We start from the raw sequence: 23816 nt of genomic DNA on the forward strand, positions 1-23816 counted from the left end.
TTAATCTTTTTGTTTGTTCTTGTGGTCTGATGAATTTCTTTAGTGGTACCATTTGAGACCTTTCTCTCTCTCCTTTGTGTGATTGTTTTATCAGTGTATTTTATTCTTTTATGTGTTTTCATGATGGTAAATATTGTTCTTTTGCTCCCAGGTTTAAGACTCCCTTGAGCATTTCTTGCATGGTTGTTTTAGTGATAACAAATTCCCTAATTATGTGCTTGTCTGGGAAAGACTTTATTTCTCCATTTATGAAAGATAATTTCAGTGCATATAGCATTTCTGGCTGCAGGTTTTTTCTTAAAGCACTTTAAATATGTCATCCCAGGTTTCTGCTGAGAAACCCACTCTTTGTCTGATGGGGTTTTCCTTATAGGTAATTAGGCACTTTTCTCTTTCTGTTTTTAAGATGTGCTCTTTATTTTTGAGTTTTGGCATGCTGATTATAATGTGTCATGGAGAAACCCTTTCTACATTGTATCTTCCTGGGGAATATTGAGCCTTCTGTATCCAAATGTCTAAATCTCTTGCTAAACCTGGGGCATTTTCATCTATTATTTTGTGAAATAGATTTTCTAATCCTTTCGTTTCCTCTTCACTCTTAGAGATAATGACACTTTGTATATTTGGTTACTTTTGTTGTTCCAAATACCATAAAGGCTTTGCTCATTCTCTTTCCTTTATTTTTTATTAAGTGGGTTATTTCAAAAGACCTGTCTTCAAATTTTGAGCCTCTTTCCTCTGTCTGTTATTGAGATCTTCTAATGTCTTTTGCATTTTCTTCAATAAATTATTCAGTTCCATATTTATTTGGTTATTTTAAAAATATGTATTTCTTTGGAAAATTTCTTATTCTTATACTGATTTTTAAAAATTTCTTCATGTTGTTTTTTAGAATTCTCTTGCACCTTACTGAGCTTCTTGGAAATCAATATTTTGAATTGCTTATCTTGAATTTTAAAGATTTCGTTTTTACTAAGATATATTACTGGAAAATAATTGTGTTTCTTTAGAGGTGTCATATTCTCTTGATTTTTCATGCTTTCTGTGCCCATACATTGACATTTGCACATCAGATGTAAGAGTTGCTTCTTCCTATTTTTGAATTTACTTTTGTAGTGGAAGACATTTTTCTGAAAATATATCTGTGGTGTTTGTTGGGTAGAGTATTTTTGGCTTTCATCCTGGATGTGCGTAGTAGTGTAGTCTTTGTATGACTTCTTTGGTTGTAAAAGGTGTTAGTATCTTTTGTGATTTACTGGAGGGTTAGGGTGCAGTTGTTAATGGAGGCTGTGGTGAAGTTGTGTGAAGTTGTGCTGGAGACTGGGAAGCCAGGTGGACCAGTCTTCAAGACTCAGTGGAGGCAGCAGTGGACTGATTGTATCAGCTTTTGTGCCCCAGGGTGGTATATGCTGGTACCTGTGTTGGCAGTTACTAGAAGCCCAATTCTTGGGACTCCAGATGGCTTACTCAGATGCTATTAGCAATAGTTGTGGGCTGAGTGGGTTCTTGGATCCCTGAGCAGCTGGTGTGGTGTGGGCAATGGTAGAAGCAATGGTGTTACAACCCTCTTGGCTTTGAGTGGTGCCAGCTGCTGTTTGCTCTAGCTGTAGTGTGGGTTCACCCCCAAAAGGTCCAGAAATGCCGCTTTTAGGCTCTTTTGCTCTCTGGAGCAGCAGCACCATAGCACCATGCAAAGCGGGTAGGAACCCTACCTTCACATAGAAGCCACACAGAGAGCCCATGCCACCAGTAGGGTTGCAATTACAACTCACTGCCCCAGACTGATAGCTTTCTGGCTCACCCACCCTGGGATCTGGTGGCAGCAGAAGCGGTTGGGTGGTGGAGGAGGAGGGGACTCATTCTCTGCATGAGAGTCTTCACACAGACACCACTCCACTGGTGGAAGGAAATTTCACTCTTCACTTGGCCAAGCCAGGTACAAAGATTGTGCAACTACTGGGGATAAAATCACTTCCCACAGCCCCATACAGGGTGTTCTTAGCCTCTGAAAAGCACATGATTTGGTGTACCAGGGGCTGCTTTTTGGTGTGCTACACTGTCATGTCCTTGGGGCACAGCATTCCTTGTGGGCTAAGGTACTGAGAACCTCAAAGTACCTTTGGGTCCAGCCAGCTCTGTACCACAGTAATCCTCTGAGTGGACACTGGGAAATGTCATTGTAAGCTACCAGGATGTGGAGATAGAGAGGCTGTTGTCCACAGGACAGGATACAGTTCCATGATGGCTGTGCTCCTAAAATAGTGTTCTGCTGTATTTCTAGGTATTTTTGTGGCAATTGTGAATGAAATGCTTTCCTGATTTGGCTGTCGGTTTTGCTGTTGTTGGTGTATAGGAATGCTAGTGATTTTTATACATTGATTTTGCTAAATTTGTCAGCTGGAAGAGTTTTTGGGCTGAGACTATGGGGTTTTCTAGGTATATAATTATGTCATCTGCAAACAGATAGTATGACTTCCTCTCTTTGTATTTAGATGGGCTTTATTTCTTTCTCTTGGCTGATTGTTCTAGGCAAGACTTCCAATACTATGTTAAATAGGAGTGGTGAGAGAGGGCATTTTTGTCTTGTGCCAGTTTTCCAGGGAAATGCTTCTAGCTTTTGTTCATTCAGTATGATGTTGGCTTTGGGTTTGTCATACATGGCTCTTATTATTTTGAGGAATGTTCCTTCAGTACATAGTTTATTGAGAGTTTTTAACATGAAGATATGTTGAATTTTATTGAAAAAATATTTTTCATCTACTGAGATAATCATGTGTTTTTTGTCTTTAGTTCTGTTTACGTGATAAATCACATTTATTGATTTGCATATGTCGAACCAACCTTGTAGCCCAGGGATGAAGACTACTTTATTGTGGTAGATTAGCTTTTTGATGTGGTGATGGATTCATTTTGCCAGTATTTTGATGAGGATTTTTGCATCAACATTTACCAAGGATATTGGCTTGATGTTTTTTGCTGTTGTTGTGTCTCCACCAGGTTTTGGTATCAGGATGATTCTGGCCTCACAGAATGAGACCAAGAGGAGTCCTTTGTTACCGATTGTTGGAATAGTTTCAGTAGGAATGGTACTAGCTCTCTTTTGTATTATACAGAATTTGGCTGTGAATGCATCCGGTCCTGGGCTTTTTTTGGTTGGTAGGCTATTTATTATTGGTCCAATTTTGGAGCTTGTTATTGGTCTGATCAGGAATTTAAATTCTTCCTGGTTCAGTCTTGGGAGGGTTTCAGTGTCCAACAATTTATTCATTTCCTGATTTTCATGTTTTTGGCATAAAGGTATTTCTAGGAGTTTCTGATGGTTATTTTTATTTCTGTGGTAGGGTGGCTGCACTGCTGGCAAGAGCTTGGGGTTCCACTTGTCGAAGAGCAGGGATTCAAAGTGGTAACATCCCCTTTGTCATTTCTAATTGTGTTTAGTTGGATATTCTTCCTTTTCTTCTTTATTAGAAGCTAGCAGCCTATCTATCTTATTTTTTTCAATAAAGCAACTCCTGGATTTGTTGATCTTTTGAATAGTTTTTTGTGTCTCAGTTTTCTTCAATTCAGCTGTGATTTTTGTTATTTCTTATCTTCTGCTAGCTATGGGGTTGGTTTGCTCTTGCTTCTCTAATTCTTTCAGTTGTGATGTTAGGTTGTTAATTTGAGATCTTTCTAACATTTTGATGTGGGTGTTTAGTGCTATGAATTTCCCTCTTAACAGTGCCTTAGCTGTGTCCAAGAGATTCTCATATGTTGTATCTTTGTTCTCATTCACTTCAAAGAACTTCTTGATTTGTGCATTAATTTCATGATTTACCCAAAAGTCATTCAGGAGCATGTTATTTAATTTTTATGTAATTGCATGGTTTTGAGTGACTTTCTTGTCTTGATTTCTATTTTTATTCCACTGTGGTCCGAGAATGTGTTTGGTATCATTTTGGTTCCTTTGTGTTTGCTAAGGATTGTTTTGTGGTCAATTATCTGGTCAATTTAGAGTATGTGCCATGTGGTGATGAGAACAATATATATTCTGTGTTTTTTGGGTGAAGACTTCTGTAGATGTCTGTTAGATACATCTTGTCCAATGTTGAATTCAGGTCTTGCATATCTTTGTAATTTTCTGCTTCAGTGATCTGTCTAGTACTGCCAGTGCAGTGTTCAAGTCTCCCACTATTATTTTGTGGGAGTCTATGTCTTTTTGTAGGTCTCTAAGGACGTGCTTTATGAATCTGGGTGCTTCTATGTTGGGTGCACATACATTTAGGATAGTTAGGTCTTCTTGTTTAATATAACCCTTTACCATTATGTAATGCTCTTTTTTGTCTTTTTTGATCTTTGTTGGTTTAGTCTATTTTGCCTGAAATTAGGATTGCCATTCCTGCTTTTGTCTGATTTCGGTTTTCTTGGGTTAATTTTCATTTATCTGTTTATTTTGAGCCTATGGGTGTCATTATGTGTAAGATTGGTCTCTTGAAGACAGCATACCATTGGGTCTTGCTTTGTTATCCAGCTTGCCACTCTGCACATTTTAAGTCTGTTTACATTCAAAGTTAGTCTGTTTGTCTTTTAGTCTGTTTACATTCAAAGTTAGTGTTGATATGTGTGGATTTGATCTTCTTATGGTGCTATTGTGTTGTTAGCTGGTTACTTTGCAGATTTGTTTATGTGGTTGCTTTATAGTGTCAATGATTTGTGTATTTAAGAGCATTTTTGTATTGGCTGGAAACAGGTTTGTTTTTTTTTTCTTCCTGTATTTAGTGCTCTTTTGAAGACCTCTTATAATGCAGATCTGGTGGTAACAAACTCCCTCAATACTTGCTTGTCTGAAAACAATCTTATTTCTCTTTTGCTAAGGAAGTTTAGTTTGGCTAGATATGAAATTCTTGATTGAAGAAATTTTTCTTTAAGGGTGTTCAACATGAGCCTCCAATCTCTTCTGGCTTGTAGGGCTTCAGCTGAGAGGTCTACTGTTAGCCTGGTGGGGTTTCCTTTGTAGGTGACCTTCCCTTTTTTTCTATCTGCCTTTAACATTCTTTCATTTCTACCTTGGAAAATCTGATGATTATATGTCTTGGGGATGATCTCATGTAGGATCTTGCAAGGGATCTCTGTATTTCCTGAATTTGACTGTTGGCCTCTCTATTAAAGTTGGAACATTTTCATATACAATATCCTAAAATATGTTTTTCAAGTTGTTTGCCCTCCCTCCCTTTCAGGAATGCCAAAGTTTAGTAGATTTAGCCTCTTTACATAATCTCATGTTTCTTGGAGGTTTTGTTTATTCCTTTTCATTCTTTTTCTTTCATTTTTGTCTGACTCTTATTTTAGAAAGCCAGTCTTCAGTTTTTGAAATTTTTTCCTCAGCATGGTTTATTCCACTGTTAATACTTGTTATTGCATTGTGAAATCCTTGTATGGTGTTTGTCAGCTTTGTCAGATTCATTAGGTTGTTTTTAATATTGGCTATTTTATCTTTCAGTTCCTGTATTATTTTATTGTGATTCTTAGTTTTTTTGGATTGGGTTTTCCCATTCTGCTGAATCTCAATTATCTTTGTTCCTATCCATATACTGAATTCTGTTTCTGTAATTTCAGCCAACTCAGCCGAGGTAAGATTCCTTGCTGGAGAACTAGTGTGATTGTTTGGAGGACATAAGACATTCTGGCCGTTTGAGTAACTGTAGTTCTTCCACTGGTTCTTTCTTATTTCTGCTTGTGGGTGTTCTTTTAACTGCAGTGTAAATTGAGTGCAGCTAATAGACATCTGGATGTTTTCATTTGGCTGAGGCTTTGTGCAGGGTCTTCGTTTGAAGCTGATTTCTTGTCTCTATTTTCACAGGGAGCGCGTTGGCGAGGTTCTTTTTGTGTTGAAGCTTTGGGATCCACTAGGTGGCACTTAGGCTTAGTGTTCAGTTGGTAGGCTCTTGCTCAGTGATACAGTTTGGCTGTGCCCCCAACCAAATCTCATCTTGAGTTCCCATGTGCTCTGGGAACTCAAGAACTTCCATGTGTTGTGAGAACTCCCAGGCTGAGGTGGTTTCAGATGGAGATGAGGAACCTGTTGGGAACAGGAGCAAAGGTGACTCTTGTTATGTTTTAGCAAAGAGATCGGCAGCGTTTTGTCCCTGTCCTAGAAATTTGTGGAGCTTTTAACTTGAGAGAGATGATTTAAGGTATCTGGTGGAAGAAATTTCTAAGCAGCAAAGCATTCAAGAGGTAACTTGGGTGCTGTAAAAGGCATTCAGTTTTAAAAGGGAAACACAGCATTAGATTTCAGAAAATTTGCAGCCTGACAATGTGATAGAAAAGAAAATTCCCATTTTCTGAAAAGAAATTCAAGCTGGCTTTAGAAATTTGCATAAGGAAGGAGGAGCCAACTGTTAATCACCAAGACAATGGGGAAAATGTTTTCAGGGCATGTCAGAGAACTTTGCAGCAGCCCTTCCCATCACAAGTCTGGAGGCCTAGGAGGAAAAAATGGTTTTATGGACTAGGCCCAGGGCCCCCCTGCTCTGTGCAATCTAGGGACTTGGTGCTCAGAATCCCGGGGACTCCAGCCATGGCTAAAATGGGCCAAGGTACAACTAGGGCTGTTGTTTCAGAGGGTGCAAGCCCTAAGCCTTGGCTGCTTCCACATGGTGTTGAGCCTGCAAGTGCACAGAAGTCAAGAATTGGGGTTTGGGAACCTCCACCCAGATTTCAGAGGATGTATGGAAATTCCTGGATGTCCAGAAAAATGTTTGCTTCAGGGGATGGAGAACCTCTGCTAGGGCAGTCCAGGAGGAAAATGTGGGTTGGAAACCCCCACACAGAGTCCCTACTGGGGCACTGCCTAGTGGAGCTGTGAGAAGAGGGCCACCATCCTCCAGACCCCAGAATGGTAGATCCACTGACAGCTTGTATCGTGTGCCTGGAAAAGCTGCAGACACTCAATGCCAGCAAGTGAGAGTAGCTGGGAGGGAGGCTGTACCCTGCAGTCTCATAGGGGTAGAGCTGCCCAAGACCATAGGAACACACCTCTTGCATCAGCATGACCTGGATGTGAGATATGGAGTCAAGGGAGATCATTTTGGAGCTTTAAGATCTGACTGCCCCACTAGATTTTGAATTTGCATGGGGCCTGTAGCCCTTTCGTTTTGTCCAATTTTTCCCATTTGGAATGGTTGTATTTACCCAATGCCTATACCCTCATTATATCTAGGAAGTAACTAACTTGCTTTTGATTTTACAAGCTCATAGGTGAAAGGGACTTGCCTTGTCTCAAATGAGATGTTGGACTGTGGACTTTTGAGTTAATGCTGAAATGAGCTAAGACTTTGGGGGACTGTTGAGAAGGCATGATTTGTTATGAAATGTGAGGACATAAGATTTGGAAGAGGCCAGGGGTGGAATGATATGGCTTGGCTGTGTCCCCACCAAACTCTCATGTTAAGTTCCCACATGTTGTGGGAGGGACCTGCTGGGAGGTAATTGAATCATGGGGGCAGGTCTTTCCCATGCTGTTTTCACAATAATGAATAAGTTTCATGAGAGCTTATGGTTTTATAAGGGGTAGCATCCGTGCACAAGCTCTCTTTTTGCCTGCTGCCATCCGTGTAAGATGTGACTTGCTCCTCTTTGCCTTCTGCCGTGCTTGTGAGGCCTCGCCAGCCGCATGGAACTGTGGGTCCATTAAGCCTAATTTTCTTCCCAGTCTTGGGTATTTCTTTATCAGCAGTGTAAGACCAGACTAATGCGCTCAGTCGTGTGGCTTTCCTATATTTCCTCACAGTTGCAGCTGTGCTCCTCTCAATGCTTTGAAAATGTGTACTTCTCTCTTATTTAAGTGCTGGCTGTAGTTTGTGGTGTGGCATTCCCAGGCTGCCCATGGCTACTCTGGGGCAATCTCAGGGTTTATGTTTCCTCTCCAGTTTGGAGGCAGAAAAGGAAGGGACCTTAGTAGTGGTTGCGGCCAAGGGTCTTTTGCTTTTCTCCTGGGGACTGCACTCCAGAGAGGTGTAGAAGAGCAATTGCTCAGTGCAGTCAGACCAGGATGGAGAATCTATGCTGTGGGCCCAAGCCAGGGGTTCTCTGCCTAGTAACTAGCTGTGGGGGTTGGGGTATGGGTCAGACCAGTGGGAGATGCACTGGTCTCCTCTCCTTGTGTAAAATGCAGCTTGTTGGAGGTGAGGATAAGGCACTTACAGTCTTTGCTCTGTCGTTAATCTGAGGGTAGCAAGGGCAGCTTCACTGCAGAGGCAGTGGCAAAGAGGCTTTTAGTTGTCACTGGAGCTCCACCTCTGAGGAACATGGAGCTGCTGCTACTGGGAGTGTTAAGCTAGTGGGGTGGGGTGGCTGCACTACTGGCGTGAGCTTGGGGTTCCACTTGTTGGGGAGCAGGGGGTCAAAGTGTCACAGGAAGGAGAGATTGAGCATCTCTCTGTATGGTGGCTGTGGCATGCTGTAAGCTTGGATGTACCCTTCAGGCCCTTTGTTTCTTTCCCAGACCAAAGATGACAGGAATAGAACTGTTGCTGTAGCAATGGCAGAGGGGCTGTCCTGTGCCTCTTTGAGCCTCTCCCTAAGGGAACTCTGGGTCACTAACGGTGGGTATGCTCAGCTGTGTGTGGGGTGACTTATATATTCATGAGCCAGGGGCCTGTCTGGTGAAGGGGAGGGGTGGGAGTTTGCAGAGAAGAGGTCCTGGGCTTCTGTCTGTATGGTGGATGCAGTACGATGAAGGTGCTGGTGTAGTGACTAGGCCCTTTGCTCCTTCCCCAGCCCGATAACTTTTAGGACTGCACCACTGCAACTGTAGTGGCAGAAGGCAGGGGTTGTGGGTTGACTCTGAGATTTCCTCCTTGGAGAAATGCTGCACTGCTTCTGATTGTGGTGATCTGGCAAGGGTAGTGTGGTTGTGGTAGAGTCACAGTTCAGGTGGCCCTGCCCAGTGAGAAGTGAGGACCAGGATCTGTGTAGAGAACAGTCTGGCCACTTTCTTTTAGGTGGTTGCTCTGTGCTGGTGGTCTGGACCAGTCTCTGGTCCCCACAGACTCTGCCAAGCCACTTCCCTAGGTGGGGAGGTTCCTCTGGCTCTGTGTTACTCCTAGGTGCACCATCATTCTGCTTTGCTTTCTCCATTCTTCGTTCATCATTTTTTTTCCTTGATTAGTCCCTATGTGTGTACCTGGATGTTTTAGTTGAAGGTGATGTATTTACTTGCCCCTTCTGTTCCTCTCTGATATAGTTTGGATCTTTGTCCTCACACAAATCTCATGTTCAATTGTAATCCCCAGTTTTGGAGGTGGGACCCTGTGGGAGGTGATTGGATCATGAGGGCAGTTTCTTATGGTTTGACACCATCCCCCTTTGGTGCTATCATCAAAATAGTGAGTTCTCATGAAATCTTGTTGTTTAAAAGTGTGTGGCACCTCCCCCATGTCTGCCTTCTGCTCCTGCCATGTAAGACAACTTGCTCCACCTTTGCTTTCTGCCATGAGTAAAAGCTCCCTGATGTCTCCCCAGAAGTAGATGCTGCCATGCTTCTTGTACAACCTGTGGAATGATTAATCACTTAAACCTCTTTCTTTATGAATTAACCAGTCTCAGGCATTTCTTTATAGCAGTGTGAGAGTTTACTAATACACTCTCTGTGACAGCAGCAGACACTAGCTGCTTCTAGTCAGCCATCTTGGCCACCCCCTAAGTTTTCCATTTTTCAATGTTGGCATTTTTAACACTATTGGTAGAGTTTTTTTTGACATTCTCTTATAGTCTGATGTTTTGAGCCTTTTTTTCATTTAAAGTCTGAATCTCTTCTGTAATAAGTTATCATTAATACATATCATACATAATGTGTGTGTGGTTTTTTTTTTTTTTTGGCTTTTTCACATACATTGTCTACTTGTAGTCCCTGGTTCTTTCAGTGTGTGAGTTTGTATCTTAACGACATAGCAAAAACAAAACACAAATATCCATAAGTATACATAATCAAGCCCAGCAATGGCTTTTGCTAATATTTTTGAGATTTTCCTCCAGACAGTGTTGTTCCAGCAATACTGACAAAAAATAGTTACAGCTATTCTGAGATTTAACCTCTATCTATCTCTATTTCATTACAAAAATGAGAGCAACAGTCTATGGCTGACTTCCTACTTTATTAAATATTTCTTACATATTTCATCGAGTTTCTGTCACTAATATATCTGAGTTGTCAAAATAAAGAGATGATTTCTAAGGAAGAGTGATAATAATTATAAGCAGATGGAAAGGCAAATAATAACAACAATAATGATAATTGTTGTTATTATAAAAACATATGTAGGGTTTACTGGTTGTTGGTTATTCTTCTAAGAGCTTCTCCTATTCAATTTTTTATCATTATGAGAACTCTGTTAGATAGGTGCTTGGTATGTAAAAGCTGTGAAGGAACAGCAGCCAAGATTTTTTTCCTATGTAAGGTAGGGTGTGGGGGTCAGAATTGAAAACTCCACATAAAGTCTGATCTATGAATTACTATGTTCGACTTTAATGAAAAGTTGCACTACAAGAACTCTATTTGCCTGCAAAGAGAGATAACAAGAAACACTATTAGTCTCAGCCTTCCTCTGGGATAAAACATATAGTTTTATACTGTTAATTCATAGTCAGGTGTCAGGTTCACATTTATACTACATCCAAGTTCTGGGAATCCCTAAAGAGAGACTTCAATGTAAAGTAGCCTGAAATAATAATGCCCCAAGACACCTATGAGAAGCAGTTGCACATACTTTCTGGTAAGGGGTATCTTCAAGCCAGGGTTTGCAATATTCTCACAGATGAAATTAAGTTTAATATGAGCAAATAATTGAAAATTATAAAATATACAAGGAAAGATGCCTCCGTAATTAAGAGTAGCATAAATACCAATCCTCAAATTTAACACCTGAAGAAAATCAGCTATTGGAAAGATCAGATACATATAAATATGTTTAAAATGCTTAAAGAGTTCTAAAGGTGGACAGCAAAATATGACACAAGGCCAGGATACAGTAAAATAAGAAAAGGTGCTGAAAGCACCACTCTAAATTACAAACTTTAAGAAGAGTAAAAATAAAATTCAAATGAAGAAGATACCAGAAAGACTAGAAGAAAAAAATATTAGTAAACGTTGATTCTCTATACCAGAGGTAAGTAAACCATGTCCCACAGACCAAATCCAGCCCACAACTTGTTTTTGTAAATTAAGTTCTATTGGGTCATAGCCATGCTCATTGTGATGGTTAATACTATATAAGTACGGCATGCTAACCAGTTGTGCCACTGGAACTCCAATGGTTAATATTATGTGTCAATTTGACAAGGCCATGGTGTGTCTAGTCATTTAGTCAAACATAATTATGTGTGTGTCTGTGAGGATGTTTCCGGATGAAATTAACATTTGCATCAAATGGTAGAATGAGTAGAGGAGATTGCTCTCCCTAATGTGGGTGGGCCTCATCTAATCATTTGAAAGCCTGAGTAGAACAAAGAGGGGGATCCTCTTCAAGTAAAAGGAAACTCCTCCTGTTTCACTGCCTTCGAACCAGGAAATTGGTTTCTTCCTAACTTACTCAAACACTGGCTTTGTTTGGGTCTCAAAACTGTCAGCTTTCAGACTAGAACTATACCATTGGCTGTTCTGAATCCTTAGTTGTTGACTACAGATCTTGAGACTTGCCAGCTTCCATAATTGTGTTAGCTTATTTTTTAATATAAATACACACACGCACATGCACACACACACATACACATACCCCATTCTATTGGTTCTGTTTCTATGAAGAAATTTAACTAATGCACTCATTCATTCTTGTATTGTTTATGGCTGATTTTGTACTATAATAGAGCTGAGCAATTGTAACAGAGATTGCGTGGTTCACAAAACTGAAAATGTTTACTATTTGGCCCTTTTGAAAATAAGTTTTGTGACCTCTAGTTTAAACTAATATGGACTGCAAAAGATGGTAATGATAAAGGTGATAAAATGACAGTGACAATAACAACAACTAATATTAAGGATATGAAAACAAGATTAAATTAAATTGTTGGTCACCAATAATATTGAGAATGGAAGAAGTTATCAATGTATTTTAAGACCCTTCTATTGATTGAGAGAAAGAAAGAGGTATTAATTAGAATTAGAATTCATTAAATCAACGATATATATTACCATTATAAGGATAATTATGAAATAATTAGAATATCTGATGTGAAAAAGCTAAAGGGAAAATTAAAAATAACAATTTTAAAACATTTAAACAATAAAAATGTTTAACAAAATTGGACACTTCATCTCAATTATATAGTCAGTAGAAGTTAAAGCACAATAACTGTAACTATGAATAATTTTATGTCAAAAATTCTAAAGGAATAAGACAAAATTGACTATTTTATATAAAAATATAACTTTAAAACAGGATCAACACAAACACAGAAATCCTGACTAGATTTATAATCATTAAAGAAATCATATTAGTATTTAAAATTCTTTCCTAATCAACCCACTGCCACACAAGTAAATAGGCCCAGACTTTCACACATTAATTCTAGCAAATATTGGAAGAATACATAAATCCAAATGTTGAAAAACTTACCGAATATTACAAAAACAGAGAATTTTTCCCAACTCATTTTTTGAGGCTAGTATGTTCTTGACACTGAAAGCAGATAAAGAAATTTTGAGGAAGGAGTTATTGGCTAATCTCACTTTGAATATAGATGTAAAAATTGACCAAATATAAGCAGTTGAATACAGAGCATGTATTAGAAAAAATCACAATGAAATTGAGTCTATCTTATTAATGCAAGGTTGATTTAACATATCAAAATCCACTTATATAATTAACCATATTAATGGATTAAGGGAGAGAAACTTGTGATTACCTCATTAGATGCAGAGAAAAATCATTTGACAAAATTTGCCATGTTGAATTAGTAAATTGAAAAGAGGAAAACACTGCCTTATTCTCATAAAAAGTATTGATCTAAAACTCTAGTAAATATACTTAATAGTATAATGTTAAAAGCTTTCAATGTATAATAAAAAAAGTGAGACAAGGATTCCTGCTATCACCACTTTCCATCAACATTACAATTAACATCTCCAGCTAAGTCAGTAACATGATCAAGTATAAGAAAGAAAGAAACAAAGTGTTCATTTCCACAGTCAAGAAGATTGCACACATACAAAATCCAAGAGAATTTATAAATTATTAGAATTAATAAAAGTTTATAGAAAGATCTGTGAGTATAAGATCAATATTCTGAAACCAGTTGCAGTCCTAAGTACTAGGAACAAATAAAGTGAAATATTTAAGCAGGATGCCTCTTAAAATAATATTAAATATTAGGTACCTAGAAATAAATTCAACAGATATGCAAGTCATTTAAAAAAGGTAATTTGAAAACTCATTTGAAAGAGATTAAAGAAAATATGAATGGTTGCAGAGAAACTCCATGTCCATGGTTTGGAAGAATTAGTGTCATAAAGATGACAAGTTGTCTTACATTATTCCATAAATTTAATTCAATTAAATTCTAATAAAAATCCTAACAATGTTGTTTTGCAGAAATAACAAATTTATTCTAAAATTTATATAATGTATTAGCCAAGATGCTCCAGAGAAGCAGAACCAATAGAAAAGAATAATACACACACACACATACACACACACACACACACACTCATGTGTGTAAATATGTGTGTGTCAATATATATACACATCCACATACACACTTACACACACACACAGATTTATCATAAGAATTGACTCACATGATTATGAAGGTCAAGAAGTTCCACAACTGTCATCTTCAAGCTGGAGAACTAGAAAAACCAGTCATGTAATTCAATCCAAAATCCTGAGAACCAGGGGAGCTCATTTTGTAAGTCTCATTTGGAGTCTGAATGCCTGGAACCAGGAGGATTGATGTCTAAGGGAAGGAGAAGATGGAGGCCTGATGTGTAAGGGAAGGAGAAGATGGATGCCTCAACTCAAACATAAGCAAATTTGCTATTCCTCCACCTTTCTGTTCTTGTACAGTGTTCAACGAATTGGATGATACCCACTAACATTTTCCAGAAACACTCTCACAGACACATCCAGAAATAATATTCTACAAGCTATCTGAGTGTCTCTTAGCCTAGTCATGTTGACACCTAAAATTAATCAACAGTATAGAAATACAAAGGGCTAAGAATAGGTGAAACACACTTAAAGAAGAAAAAAGTGGAGGAATTTTCCTAATAGATATGAAAATACCATCAAGTTATGGTCATTACACCAGTATGATATTGGCTCAGAGATGAGCAAATAAACTAATAGAACAAGAGAAAGCCCAGAAATGTATGTGCATTAATAGAAATTTTATATAAAAACTTTTAAGTAAGTTGCGGTTGGAATATGGATAGCTATATAAAAAATGTAATAAGTCCTTACATCAAATTGTACACAAAAACAATTTTAATTGATTTTAGACATAAATATAAAAAACAAAACTTTAGAACTTTTAAAATATAGAAATATACACATATATATTACTTTGCATAGAGAAATATTTCTGTAAAAAGACACAAGAAGCTCATCTTTACAACCTTACAAAATACATTGATTGTTTGAACAAAATTAAACAGGGAAATAAAAATTGCTGAGCAGAATTTTAAAATGATAAACAAAATTAAAGGAAAACACAGACTAAGAGAAAATATTTGCAAACCATTTACCTGACAACAAACTAATATCTAAAATTCAAAATATAGAAATAATTACAAATAGATGAATATATAATTCACAAAAAAATAACTAAATGGTGCATAGTATATGAAACTATACTGAGCTTCACTAGTATTCGAGAAATGCAAACTAAATTCTGGGAATATACCATTTTGCATTTACTGAAATTGAAAAATTTAAGTCTGACCATCAAGAAATTGAACTTTGAGAGCATGAATGTAGATACAGTCCATCTGGAAAATAATTTGGCATAATGTGATTTTTTAAATTTATATATTTTTTATTTGCTTTAGTTTTTAACTTTTAATTTTTTGGGGTATATAGTAGGTGTATATGTTTATGGGGTAAACAGATATTTTCATTACAGGCAGAATAAAGAATTAGTGAGCTTGAAGGCAGGCTATTTGAAAATACAAAGTCAGTGGAGAAAAAAGAAAAAAGAATTCTAAAAAATGACACATACATACAGGATCTAGAAAATAAAAAGGGCAAATCTAAGAGTTATTTGCCTTAAAGAGAGGGTAGAGAAAGCAATAGGGTAGAATGATCATTCAAAGGGATTATAATAGAGAAATTTCAAAACCTAGAGAAAGATATCAATATCCAAGTGCAGGAAGGCTGTAGAATACCAAGCAGATTTAATACAAAGAAGACTGTCTCAAGGCATTCAACAATCAAACTTTCAAAGCTCAAGTATAAATAAAAGATCCTAAAAGCAGCAAGAGAAAAGAAAGAAAGAACATACAATTGAGCTTGAATATGTCTGGCAGCAGACTTTCCAGTGGAAACTTTACAGGCCAGGAAAGAGTGGTATGACATATTTAAAATGCTGAAGGAAAAAACTTTCACCCTAGAATAGTATATCTGGCAAAACTATCCTTCAAACATGAAGGACAAATAAAGACCTTCCTAGACAAACAAAAGCTGAGGGATTTCATCAATACCAGACCTGTCCTACAACAAATGGTCAAGGAAATACAGTCAGAAAGAAAGTACATTAAGTAGCAGTAAGTAATCACCTGAAGGTACAAAACTCACTGGCAATAGTAAGTAATAAAAAAAAATGCAGAAAAATATAACACTGTAACTGTGGTGTGCAAACTACTCTAATCCTAAGTAGAAAGACTAAACAGTGAGTCAATTAAAAATAATAACTACAACAACTTTTCAAGACATAGTGAATACGATAAGGTATAAATAGAAAAAACAAAGTTAAAAAGCAGAGAACAAAGTGAAGGCATAATGTTTTCATTAGGTTCCTTTTGGCATGTTAGTTTGTTTATGCACAGTGTTAAGTTGTTATCAGGTTAAAATAATGGGTTGTAAGGTAGCATTTGCAAGCCTCATGGTAACTTCAAACCAAAAAATCATACAATGGATACATAAAAAACAAAAAAGCAAGTAACTAAATCAGATCATCAGAGAAAATTACCTCAGCTAGCAGAAGACAGAAGGGAAAGAAAGAAGAGAGACAATTTTAAAAGAAAGTGAGTCCTTTCTTATAAAAAATAACATTAAATGTTAATAGACTAAACTTTCTAATCAAGAGACATCGTCTGGGTGAATGGATGAAAAAACAAGTCCCAATGATCTGTTGCCTACAAGAAACACACTTCATCTATAAAGACACACATAGACTGAAAACATAAAAAGATGGAAAAAGATATTCCATGCCAATGGATACCAAGAAAGAGCAGGAGTAGATATACTTTTATCATATAATATGAATTTCAAAACAAAATGTATAAGAAGAGACAAAAAAACACTATATAGTAACAAAGGGGTCAATTCAGCAAGAGGGTATAACAATCGTAAACATATATGCACCCAACACTGGAGAACCCAGATTTATAAAGCCCATATTAGAGTTAAGGAGATAGATAGGCACAAATACAATCATAGCTAGAGATTTCAACACCCCACTTTGAGCACTGGACTGAACTTCTAGACAGAAAATTAACAAAGAAACATCAGATTTAATCTACACTATAGATAAAATGGATCTAGCAGATATTTACAGAATATTTCACCCAAGAGCTGCAGAATACACATCCTTTTCCTCATCACATGGATCATTCTCAAGTTTAGACCATATGTTAGGTCACAAAAGAAGTCTTAAAACATTCAAAAAAATTGAAATAATATCAAGCATCTTCTCTGACCACAATGGAATAAATTACAAATTAATAACAGGAGGAATTTTGGAAACTATACAAATACATGGAAATTAAACAATATGCTCTTGAAGAAACTAAGAAGGAAATTGAAAAATTCTTTGAAACAAATAATAAAGGAAACACAACATACCAAACCTGGGGGATGCAGTGAAAGCAATACTAAGAGGGAAGTTTATAGCCATAAGTGCCTACATTAAAAAAGAGAAATAACTTCAAATGAACAATCTAATAACATATCTTAAAGAACTAGAAAAGCAAGAGTAAATTGAACCAAAAATTAGACAAATAAAAAGAAATAATTAAGATCACAGAAAAAATAAAATTAAAATAAATATAAGATAATAAATCAATGAAATATAAAATTGTGTTTTTGAAAAGTTAAACAAAATTGACAAACCTTTAGCCAGACTAAGAATAAAAGTGAGTAGATCCAAATAAATAAAATAAAAAATGATAAAGAAGACATTATAACAGACACTACAGAAGTTCAAAGGATCATTAGGGGCTGCTAACAGCAACTACATGTCAATAAATTTGAAAATCTAAAAAAAAAACAAACAAACTCCTAGACACATACAACTTACCAAGATTGAACCAGGAGAAAATTCAAAATCTGAACAGACCAATAATAAGTAACAAGATTGAAGCCTAATTTTCTCCCAGCAAAGGAAACCTTAGTACCTGATGGTTTGACCTCTGAATTCTACCAATCACTTAAGGAACTAGTAAAAATCCTACTTAGAATGTTTCAAGAAATAAAAAGGGAGAGAAGAATTTTAAACTCATTCTACAATGCCAGTATTACGCTAATACCAAAAACCAGACAAAGACACATCAAAAAAACAAAACTACAGGCCAATATCTTGATGAATATAGAAGTAAAAATCATCAACAAAATGCTAGCAAACAGAATGCTCAAGACATTAGAAAGATCATTTGTCATGACCAAGCAGGAATTATCACTGGGTTGCAAAGATGGTTCAAGATATACAAATCAAACAATATGATACATCATATCAACAGAATGAAGGATAAAATCTGCTTGATCCGTTCTGCTATTAAAGGACTCTGATGCATTCCTCAGTATGCCAATTGCATTTTTCACCTCCAGACTTTCTGCTTGATTTTTTAAAATTATTTCAATCTCTTTGTTAAAATTATGTGATAGAATTCTCAATTTCTTCTTTGTGTTATCCTGAATTTCTTTGAGTTTTCTCATCACAACTATTTTGAATTCCCTTTCTGAAAGGTCATATTTTTCTGTTTCTCTAGGATTGATCCCTGGTGCGTTATTTAGTTCATTATGTGAAGCCATGTTTTCCTGGATGGGGTTGATGTTAGTAGATGTTCTTTGGTTTCTGGGCATTGAATAGTTAGGTATTTATTTATTGTAGTCTTCACTATCTGGGCTTATTTTTAGCCATCATTCTTAGGAAGGCTTTCCAGATGTTTGAAAGGAGTTGGTGTTGTAATCTAAGCTGTATGGGCTTTAGGGGGTCTCCCCAAGCCCAGTAATGCTGTAGTTCTTGCAGACTCATAGAGGTACTACCTTGATGGTCTTGGGCAAGATCTGGGACAATTCTCTGGATTACCAAAGAGAGGCTCTCATTTTCTTTCCTTTCTCCCAAACATACAGAGTCTCTCACTCTCTTCTGAGCCACATAACGCTGGGGATGGAGTGACCCAAGCACCCCTGTGGATACCAACACTATGATTGCTGTAGGTTAAACCTGAAGCCAGCAGAGCACTGGGTCTCACCCAAGTCATGCTGTAACCACTCCCTGGTGAATGCCTGTGTTGGTCAAGGCCCTAGGGCTCTACAATCAGCAGGTGGCAAACCCAGCCAGACCCATGTCATTCCCTTCTGGGTGGTGAGGTCACCGAGGCCCTGAGTGGGTCCACAACTACCATCCAGGAGTCAGAGACTAGGGTCAAACACCTTAGAAGTCTATCTGGTGTTCAATTTTCTTATGGCAGAGCTGGTATTCAAACTGCAAGATACAGTTTTTCCCAGTCTTCTCTCCCATTTCCAATGGCAAAGGAGCCTCATCATATAGCCACCACCATTCCAGGCCATGATGAGTACTACCAGACTACCACTGATCACTGATATTCCCTTAAAGCCCAAAATATCTCTCTCTCTCGTTTTCTTTTTCTTTTCCTTTTTTTTTTTTTTTTTTTTTTTTTGAGATGGAGTCTCGCTGTGTCGCCCAGGCTGGAGCACAGTGGTGCGATCTTAGCTCACCGCAAACTCTGCCTCCTGGGTTCAAGCAATTCTCCTGTCTCAGCCTCCTGAGTAGCTGGGATTACAGGCACCCACTACCACACCTGGCTAATTTTTGTACTTTTAGTAGAGATGGGGTTTCACCACATTGGCTAGGCTGGTCTCCAACTCCTGACCTCAGGTGACTCACCAGCCTTGGCCTCCCAGAGTGCTGGGATTACAGTCGTGAGCCACCATGCCTGACCCAACATCTCTTAAGTAAGAGTGCTGTGAATGCTTCCAGGCCTGGGACTAACACTTCAGGGCAGTGGGCTCCTCTCTGGACCAGGGCAGGTCCAGCAATTCCATCCAAGTGTCAAGTCTTAGAATTGAAGACACTGAGAACCAGCTTGGTGCTCTACCCTTCTGTTGCCATGCTGGTAACTAAGGTGCAAAACAGAGCCCTTTTTACATTTTTCTTTGCTTTTCTCCAGCAAAAGAAGTTCTGCCTTATAGCTACCACATCTGGTAACATGTTGAGTCTCACCTGAAAGCAGCAAGGCTCACCGAAAACCATTAATATAGTAGTACCTTGGTATCACTCCTGTTTATTCAGGGCCAAGGGGCTCTTCGGCTAGCAGGTGATGAATGCTGGCAGGACTGGGTAATTTTCTTCAAAGCAGGGCAGGTTCCTTTCTGGCCCAGGCTGTGTGTAGAAATGTCCTCTGGGAGCAAGGGCCTGGAACAGGGGCCTCATGAATCTGACCCAGGGCCCCATGATAGTGCCCTATCCTGCTGTGGCTGTGGTAGTTACCAAGAAGCAAGAGAAAGTCCTCCTACTATTCTCTCTCCTCTCTTTAAGTGGAAGAAAGGAGGAAGGGGTTTCTTTTGCGGCCACAAGCTGTGCAGACTGAGGTTAAGGGAAAGGTAATGCCAACAATTCTTTGGCTGCCCCAACTGGTATCTCAGTATATCACAAGCCTCTGCAACCAGTCCACCGTATATGGGCTTAGTTCAGCACTAGGACTTGCCTATGAGTTGCAGTCCTTATGGCCTAGACTGCCTTTCAAGTATACTTGGAGAAACAGACTGTTGTATCCCTGGGTGGCAAGGTGTGTAGATATTCATGTTTGGACCACTGGGATTGGCGATTGCCCGCTGGCTAGAGTTGTTTAAATGCTCCTTCCATGGGCAGGCATCAGCTGAGTTTGGTCCGGTTTTCCATTCTGTTCTAAAAGGACATCACTGAATTCAATGCCTCACAATTGCTGTGTTCTCCCTCCCCCAGTGCCCAGAGATGCTCTGCACTAGGCCACTGCTCTTGGGGCAGGGAAGAGGGGTGACATTGGCAATTCAGAACTGTTTTTATTTTATTTTATTTTATTTTTTATCTCTTCAGTGCCTCTTTTAACGATATGAAGTTAAAAACCATGTACTACGACTGCTCACCTGGTTTTCAGTTTTTATGAAGGTCTTTTTTCTGTGTAGATACTTGTTAACTTGGTGTCCTTGCAGGGTGTACAATTAGTGGAGCTTTCTATTCTGCCATCTTTCTCTATCTCCCTCTGTTTTGAGTATTTATAACTGCATATAAATGGTACAATTTGCAACTTTGTGCTTTGCTCAACACTATATTTTGAATATTTTCATGCTGACGTATGTGAATCTGTATTATGTATTTTCACTTTAAGGTAGCATTCTGTTGAATTAATATAGCACAATCAATTATCCTTTCTTTTTTTTCATTTTTTGGCACACGTGAGTGCTGTCTCCACTGTTTTGTTCTTACAATATTCTATGAACATTCTTCTATACATCTACTTATATACATGTGTACAGATTTCATTGAAGTGTATACTATTTAAATTTATCACAAAGAGGAGGTATAGCAAGATGGTGAAATATAAGGCTTCATAAATCGTCCCCCCAGCAAGGGCACCAAATTAACAACTATCTACACAGAAAAACCACCTTCATCAGAACCAAAAATCAGGTGAGCCTCATAGTTCCTTGTTTTTAATTCATATTGCTGAAATAGGCATAGGAGAGATAGAAAAAGAAGTCTTGAATTGCATACACCACTCCTCTCCCAACCCTCAGTGGGTTTTTCTTTTCTATTGCATTGCTAGCCTGCAAGTTTTCTGAACTTTTATACTCTGTTTCCCTTATAAAACTGAATGCCTTTAACAGCACCCAAGTCATATCTTGGGTGCTTTGCTGCTTAGAAATTTCTTCTGCCAGATACTATAAATCATCTCTCTCAAGTTCAAAGTTCCACAAATCTCTAGGGAAGGGGCAAAATTCTGCCAGTCTCTTTGATAAAACATAACAAGAGTCACCTTTGCTCCAGTTCGCAACAAGTTTCTTACTTCCATCTGAGACTACCTCAGCCTGGACTTTATTGTCCATATCATTATTAGCATTTTCATCAAAGCATTCAACAAGTCTCTAGGAAATTCCAAATTTTCCCATATTTTCCGGTCTTCTTCTGAGCCCTCCAGACTGTTTGAACTCCTTCCTGTTTCCCAGTTCCAAAGTCACTTCCACATTTTCAAGTATCTTTTCAGCAATGCCCCGCTCCCAGTACCAATTTGCTGTGCTAGTTCATTTTCCTGCTGCTGATAAAGATAAACTCGAGACTGGGCAATTTATGAAAGAAAGAAGTTTAATGGACTTACAGTTACACATGGCTGGGGAGGCCTTACGATCATCGTGGAAGGCAAGGAGGAGCAAGTAACATCTTATGTGGAGATAGTGGCAGGCAAAAAGAGTCTGTACGGGGAAACTCCCCCTTTTAAAAACATCAGATCTTACGAGACTTACTCACTATCATGAGAACAGCATGGGAAAGACCTTCCCCCATGATTTAATTACCTCCCACCAGGTCCCTCCCACATGACCTGAAAATTCAAGATAAGATTTTGGTGGGGACACAGCCAAACTGTATCAGCATATGTAGTATATAGTGTGAAGTCATGAATAGAAATAATATAAATAAAAATCAGCATTGTTATTTTTCCAGAGTAAAAGGAAGAGAATCTGATTTGTGAGGGTGTACAGAGGTCTTCACTTTGTTCGTTTTACTTATTCCTTAAGCTGAATTGGGGTTGATATGGTTTGGCTGTGTCCACACCCAAATCTCACCTTGAATTGTAATAATTCACATGTGTCAAGGGTGGGGCCAGTTGGAGATAATTAAATCATGGGATTGATTCCCCCCATAATGTTCTCCTGATATCGAATAAATCTCATTAGATCTGATGGCTTTATAAATGGGAGTTCCCCTGCACACACCCTCTTGCCTGCCAGCATGCAAGACATCCCTTTGCTCTTTCTTTGCCTTCCACCATGATTGTGAGGCCTCCCCACCATGTGGAACTGTGAGTTCATTAAACCTCTTTTCTTTGTATATTACCCAGTCTTTGGTATGTCTTTATTAGCAACATGATAATGAACTAATACAGGGATGTATACATATGCTTTTTTTTAAAATTAGGCTTTAATTTTTTGCCTTATAAATTTGATGATATATAAACTACTTCTCAATAAATGTTAAAAAAATTAAAAATTTTCTAAAAGAGAGAAAGGTCTTTGAACACAGCACATTTATCTTGTTTCATGGACCCAGTAAATATTGGTTGAGGCCAAGAAGAAGAAAGGGACTTTGATTGCTCTACCTCTTTGCCTGTTAAGTTGATACAAGTGAAAATCTCTGGTGTTCATCATTTAATTTTGTCAGAAGCTATTCTCTTCGGTTTCATTGCATCTGATGTTATGATTTTTTGTATGTTGAGTTTAATTATTTGTAGCAAAAAACAAACAGATACTTTCTCAAAGTCTATGTTTTAAAGATTTATAAAATTTGTCTTTAAATATTAACAATATGTTTTAAAAAGATAAAAATCCAAGATTCTCTGATCAAATATTTTGAACATTCTTTAATAAAAATCTGACCCCAAATTATTTGCTCTTAGCTGAATCAGAAAGATTTCTAAAATATTAATGAGCTAGAATGTTATTTTTCTATTTAATAGGATAGAATGGTTCTAAATATTCTATAAGCTTATCTGTTCCTTTTATATTATAATGTCCAGCAAATAAAAATATGATCCAAACTCAGGCTTTATTGTCTTTCATTTATTTATCCTGTTCGCTAAAATACATGAAAACTTTCATTAAGTATGCAGATTCATATGAGAATACTCATTGGGCATACAATGGATCTGTATAAAAAAGTTTTAATGTTTATTTATGAAATACTATTTTGGCTAGAAGGTGCCAATTAACTTCACTAAAACCTGATGGCTTTTAAAGTTCCAACTAACATATTTCAATTAAAGAGGCTGGATGACCATTCAACACTATATTTAAAAAGCATCATTAAAGCTGTACTAATAATAAGACAAAACAACTTTTTGCATGCAGTATGATTTTTATCAGCCTGAGTGTTTAATGAGGTTGTAAGAGTGAATTGTTAAGAACAATCTCAGCAGAAATACAACCATGTTACCCTGACTCTCTGTGTACAGTAGACATCCAGAATTTACACAAAAGATTATTCTCCAAACAAAGGTCATTCTAGATAAATAAGTATCTTAGTCAGTCTGGGTTGCTATGACAGAATGCCATAGGCTGTGTGGCTTAAAGAACAAACATTTATTTCTTACAGGTCTGGAGGCTGGGAGTCCAATGTCAAAGCACCAG

Source organism: Pongo pygmaeus, chromosome X (genome assembly GCF_028885625.2).
Source record: "Pongo pygmaeus isolate AG05252 chromosome X, NHGRI_mPonPyg2-v2.0_pri, whole genome shotgun sequence".
In the NCBI taxonomy this organism is placed as follows: domain Eukaryota; kingdom Metazoa; phylum Chordata; class Mammalia; order Primates; family Hominidae; genus Pongo; species Pongo pygmaeus.